Raw genomic sequence first — 6414 nt, forward strand, 5'->3', positions numbered from 1 at the left:
CCATCTCTTGTTACTTCATAGGTTACCCTGAACGGTCTAAGGGTTATAGGTTCTATAGTTCTACTCATAGCACCCGGATTGTAGAGACTAGATACGCTGTATTCTTAGAGGATGGTGATCTCAGTGGGAGTTCTGTGCCTAGGTCACTTACTTTTGAGGAGAACCGGATATTTGTTCCAATACCGGTAATCCAAGAAAGAATAGTGTCGATTCCTCCACCTGAGGATATTGATGCACCAGATGGCACATTGGAGGTTTCGCCACACATTCCTGATGCTCCAGCAACGATTGTCGCTGAGCAATCTGTGCGTAGGTCACAGAGAGAGAGGAGGTCAGCCATCTCTGATGACTATGTTGTCTATCTAAACGAGTGTGACTACGACGGTGAAATGGATGATGATCCACTTTCATTTGGTCAGGCCATAAATAGCGACCGATCAGCTCAGTGGCTTGAAGCCATGAATGATGAGTTGCTCTCGATGGAAAAGAACCGTGTCTGGGAACTCACCGAGTTACCTAAAGGGGTCAAGCCTGTAGGCTGTAAATGGGTCTTCAAGACCAAAAGAGACTCTAAGGGCGGTATTGAAAGATATAAGGCCAGACTAGTCGCTAAGGGGTTCACTCAGAAAGAGGGAATAGACTTCAAAGAGACTTTCTCTCCAGTATCAAGGAAAGACTCTTTGAGGATAGTCATGGCTTTGGTAACTCATTATAACTTAGAGTTACACCAAATGGATGTGAAGACTGCTTTTTTAAATGGTGATCTTCATGAAGATGTCTATATGATTCAGCCTGAAGGTTTTAAGGCTGAGAGCGAAGAGCACCTAAGCTGTAGGCTTAAAAGTCCATTTACGGACTTAAGCAGGCTTCTAGGCAGTGGTATCTGAAATTTCATGAGGTAGTGTCTAGTTTTGGGTTCAAGGAAAATGTTGTAGATCAATGCATATATCTTAAGGTTAGTGGGAGTCGATTCATCATCCTAGTGTTATATGTTGATGATATACTACTTGCCAGTAGTAACCTAGGCATGCTGAAAGAAACAAAACAATTCCTCTCAAGGAATTTTGATATGAAAGATCTTGGTGAAGCTTCCTATGTTATAGGAATAGAGATTCATCGAGATAGGACTCGAGGATTGCTGGGATTGTCTCAAAAGACCTATATAGAAAAAGTCCTTAAGAGATTCAGCATAGAGAGGTGCTCCCCTAGTCTTGCCCCTATAGTTAAGGGTGATGTATTCAGTCAGTTACAATGTCCCAGGAACGCACTGGAACGGGATGAGATGAGACATATTCCTTATGCTTCCGCTGTTGGTAGTCTCATGTATGCTCAGGTCTGTACCCGTCCAGATATTTCATTTGCAGTTGGCATGCTTGGTAGATACCAAAGTGACCCAGGTCTGGATCACTGGAAGGCAGCCAAAAAGGTTATGCGTTACCTGCGAGGGACTTCAGATTACATGCTCACATTTAGGAGATCGGATAGCCTTGAGGTGATTGGCTATTCTGATTCCGACTTCGCTGGTTGTCGGGACACCCATCGGTCCACTTCTGGTTATATTTTTATGCTTTCAGGAGGACCTATTTCTTGGAGAAGCGTCAAGCAGAGAATGACGGCTTCATCCACTATGGAAGCAGAGTTTATTTCATGTTCGGAGGCTTCGGCTCATGCCTTATGGCTGCGAAATTTTCTTTCAGGGCTTAATTTGATTGATTCTATTGAGAGGCCGCTGAAACTTCTCTGTGATAATTCCGCTGCGGTTTTCTTTTCCAAGAACAACAAGTCTGGAGACGGCTCGAAGCATATAGATCTAAAGTATCTTGTTCTGAGGGAAAGAGTTCAGAATCAGCATGTATCTGTGGAATACATAAGCACCGCACTTATGTTGGCGGATCCCTTCACTAAAGGCTTGTCACCAAAGCTCTTCAGAGAGCATGTAGCGCGCATGGGATTGGTTGACACTTTTGATAGCCTATGATAGTGGGAGTCTGCATTTGGTATTGAGATACACTGTTGTGATCACATTATATTTTATGATTCTGATATATATTATGATTATTTTCTACCGCTCCATTTCGTGTACATTTTGTAAATGGATTGTTAATAAGAGGTAGAATGTGTCTGTATGACTGTTTTGGACCATGTTTACATCTTATGCATGTATACTTTTACATTCATGTTAGTAAGAATTACTAATAATATAATCATGGGGTAGGCTATTGGGTAGAGTTGGTGACCCAATGGTTACATGGTTTATTGTTGGTAGTTTTTGCTAAACGGAATGTTGGTTTATTATCTAACTAATTTAAAGTTATGATCCTTATGTTTGGCTCAAAGATCTTGCTAGCCAAGTGGGAGAATGTTAGGAAATAATCCTAACGGTGGATGTGGCTTTTGCAAGATCGATGGTCAAGATCATTTGGTTAGTTAATTGGTTTTGTGAAAAGTCATTAATGAAAAGACTTTATGTGAAAAGGTATGAACGTAAAGAGACGTTTGGGGAGAGGGATGGGCGTGATGAGGAGTCGCATCTCTTCCCACAAACGCTTATAAAAGGGAACTCTTGGGTCCTATTTGCACACAACAAATTCGTTTTTCAATCTTTGAGAATCCACGCTTGAAGAAAAAGAAACCGGTCCCCATCACTGACGGTTGTGTAGCGAAGAGAAACTCAGAGAGTAAGAAAAACCCAATTCATGGCTTCCGGTATGATTTTTTTCCCATTACAATTCAATCCCTATTGTTCTGTAATGTTCTTCAAAGTTTCGCGCCCAAGATCGTGTTCGTGCTCATCCGGTAACGAGCACTCACAAAGTAATCCATAACACAAGCAATCTTTTTGTTTCCATCACTATCAAGTTGTCCAAGGGTCTGGGTTTCGTCAATCTCAGTGACGAGTTATGGGTCATGCCGTGTATTCCAGTATGTACTTAGCCAGCCAATCGCAAGGACATTGTATGCTGGAAGGAGCGTTTCCACGGAAAGGCTAAGCCCAAAATCTCCTCAAAGGTAAGAATCTAAAAATGGGCATTAGAAGTGCAATGCTAGTAGTGATGTGCCTTGGAAGAAGGTAAAAAAAAGGGGGTAAAGCAAGTTACTGGTTGGGAAAGTTCACTTTTAGGAAAATCTCATTTCTCATTTGTTTTCTTTGAAAGCTAAAGTGGCAGCATTACACTGTCATTCTAGATATCCTCAACTACTTGCTTTCTTTCCTTTTGATAACTTCTTCTTCTTCTTCTTCTTCACACCTCTCTATTTTGTCCTTCCAAAATACCTACCCCAAAGTGTTGATAATGACACCCCATCTCTGTTTCCTTTTGGCAAAGTCCGGATTAACTGCATTTTATATGTTTCAGACATATTTATTTACTTTTGAGGGGTATTTATATGCGCATTTTCAAAATTACAGTGGCACTCAAAATAGCTCATTTTATTCAGTATCTATATGGGGGAAAGAAGAATCAAAACTGGTTAACAGAAATTTGCTTTTATCAATAATAAATAGGAATGAAAAGGTTTCCTTTTTTTTGAAGACGACATATAAAATTGATGGGAATGTACGAAATCTAATGCGATCCTTTAGTACTCATTTTGACAATAAAGATACTTACATGTATCCTCATGAATCAGATAATACAATGCTATTGCCTCTACTTGTGAATGGGGCTAAGCGATCTGCCGAAGCTGTGGGATGTAAAAATGCATCAGTAGGGGAGCGTTCCGCTTAGATGGAAGCTCCCGCGCGAGCAGGTGTGGACGAAGCGGAAGCGAGAATGTCGGCTTGAGTAATGCAAACATTGGTGAGAATCCAATGTCCCAAAAACCTAAGGGTTCCTCCGCAAGGTTCGTCCACGAAGATGAGAAGAGATCATTCGAGCGTATGTAAATAGATAGTATGTTTACCTATGGATCCCTACGTCGTTACATTCCATTTAGGATTAGAAATAGGCACACGTTACACCAACTGGAACGAAAGCACAACCGTGGGCTGGCCTATTCTAAGGAAGGGTGAAAGATCCATTTAAGCCGGAACATAAGATTGAGTTAAGTTGCGCAAGAATCCATAGCTCCATTTTTTATTCAACTTCTTCCTCTAGTCTTTCTTGAGTCTTTCTCGACCTCTCATTAGGATTTGAACCCAGATTAAGTTCTAACCCTCTGTCAGAGAAAAAATAACGAATTGATCTTGTAGGATTCCCGAGAAATTCGTCGATTTCTTCTGGAAGCAGATGATTAATCTGGGGGAACGGGATCCCTGTCTCAATCTGCGGTGGCACTCCTTGGTCTTTACCCAAATATCGAACTCCATTTTGATATATGCACCCCTCCTTTGTACACACTAAATTATTTTTACAAGGTTCGAATGATCTTTGATGTTTGCCAATAATCACTGTCATTAAACCGCCAGTAGCCATTTTTCATCCCCTTTTTGGCTCATTTTTTTTATTTCAGTTGTGGTCCTTCATTGAGGTGTGAGATATATTTATTCTGCTCAGTTAAGCTGCTCCAGTCTTTCAGACCCTTGGAGTGCGTGCCTGAGAGAGTTGTCTTGCCCATCGAGGCTCATTCTTGCAAATTTGGCATTGGTCCATAATGACCAATTTCATGTAGGCTCGTTCATCGAGGCCTTGAGTCTATCTTCACTACTCATCTTGTAAGCGGCAATCGGCATCAGTGGACATTTGGCAAGAAAATTCAGACATTTATCATCAACTTGGTGTGCATCAGGCAGTATGCCGTTAATTGTGTATTGTGTTGGGGACATTTTCTTGTAATTGTTTGGGGATATTTTAATATAATCAATTGGGGATATTTGATTGTAATCAAACGTATATAAATTTTCAATCAATATACGTTTGAGGGTGCATGTTAAGATATGTGGATCTAGCTGATGGATTGCATGATCGTAGATTTGGTAGTTGGGTTAGATCAGGCAGCTTGATTGGATTAAGATGATATCCTCCTAATCATATCAAATCTTATCTTTATCTCTCATTATGTTTATCTGTAAATGCTTATTTAAGCATCATTTTCTCATTAATGAAATCAATCCAGAATTTAGTAGAATTCTCAGAATTTAACATATAAAAGATGGGAAATGATATCACCACTACCTTATTTTGATGATCGTACACCTCACATTATTAAAAAGTACGGTATGGCCCGCACCATAGGATGATCCAAACCGTCCATTAGATGGGCCACAGCCTAAATAGGTTGTGTCCCAAAAATCATTTCCATAGGTTGATCCTGACCATCCAATCTATAGAGGGTTAGGATCAACACTCTAATATTCAGTCCCTCTTTCAAGGAGGCAGCTTCACGGCCAGCTCTAACCTTCCTAAGGCTGGCGGTGGGGTTGGGGGCAGGATTTTGGATGTAATTAAAACCTTGGTAAAGCCATGTGCTATATTATGTTTGGATGGAAGTTAATTGAGAGAGAGAGAGAGAGAGAGAGAGAGAGAGAGAGAGAGAGAGAGAGAGAGAGAGAGAGAGAGAGAGAGAGAGAGAGAGAGAGAGAGAGATTTTCTTTTTTGAGTTATTTCATATGAAAATCCAAGTGATCCACGTCATCAGACATGCAGTCTCTAGGGATTTCTATGCTACATTACATTAGCAACCATGCACCAAAAAGTTGAAGAAAAGTGCATTTTTTTGCCTGGAATTGCTTGAAGACTACATGCATGTGGCATCCAAACGGAGCCAAGGGAAGTGAAAGGTAGGGGTGCAACTCGAGTCGGGTTCAATCCGAATTTGGGTTGGGTTGGGTTAAGCTTTTTTGCAAATCGGGTTGGGTTGGGTTGGGAAAAACCAACCTGAATTGGAAATCGGGTTGGGTCGGGTTGGGGTGTTGGGCAACCCGACCCGACCCGAAACCCGAATTGTCTTAGTTGAATACGAAAATATTTTGAATATGCATTGAAAATAATGGCGCAATCTCTTTTCCCCAAAAGTAGACAATTGTTATGCACTTTTCTAGACAACCATTACTTCTCTTCCCTTTTTTAACTTCTCCCAATGCCAAAAAATAAAGTAGGTTTTCCTCTGTTGCTACAAGTGTAGAACAATGTAAGAAAGTTTACTTTTTTTAATGACTTTTATATTCATACCCTCTTTTCCAAAAGACATCTACTCATTTATATTCTAGGGACACCCATTTTTTACTTCTAATACCGGCTAAGGCAAGTAAGCTAAGCGGGTTTTCGTAACTTACGAAATTATCCTCCCTTTTCATCTCATTTTTCTCAGATCTCTTCCCCAAATCCATTCCATTCGAAGCTTTGCTCTCTCCCTATCTGTCTCTCTCATTTGCGACTACCTAACAAAGCTTCACGTGTGATGGCATCCTCGTTGGATGTATAACTTGTGGAATTTTGCATCAGCCGCATCACACATCTTATGGTTTTTCGAATG

Source organism: Tasmannia lanceolata, unplaced genomic scaffold (assembly GCF_043159265.1).
Source record: "Tasmannia lanceolata isolate RefF3 unplaced genomic scaffold, GAP_Taslan_0.1 ptg000019l, whole genome shotgun sequence".
Lineage (NCBI taxonomy): Eukaryota > Viridiplantae > Streptophyta > Magnoliopsida > Canellales > Winteraceae > Tasmannia > Tasmannia lanceolata.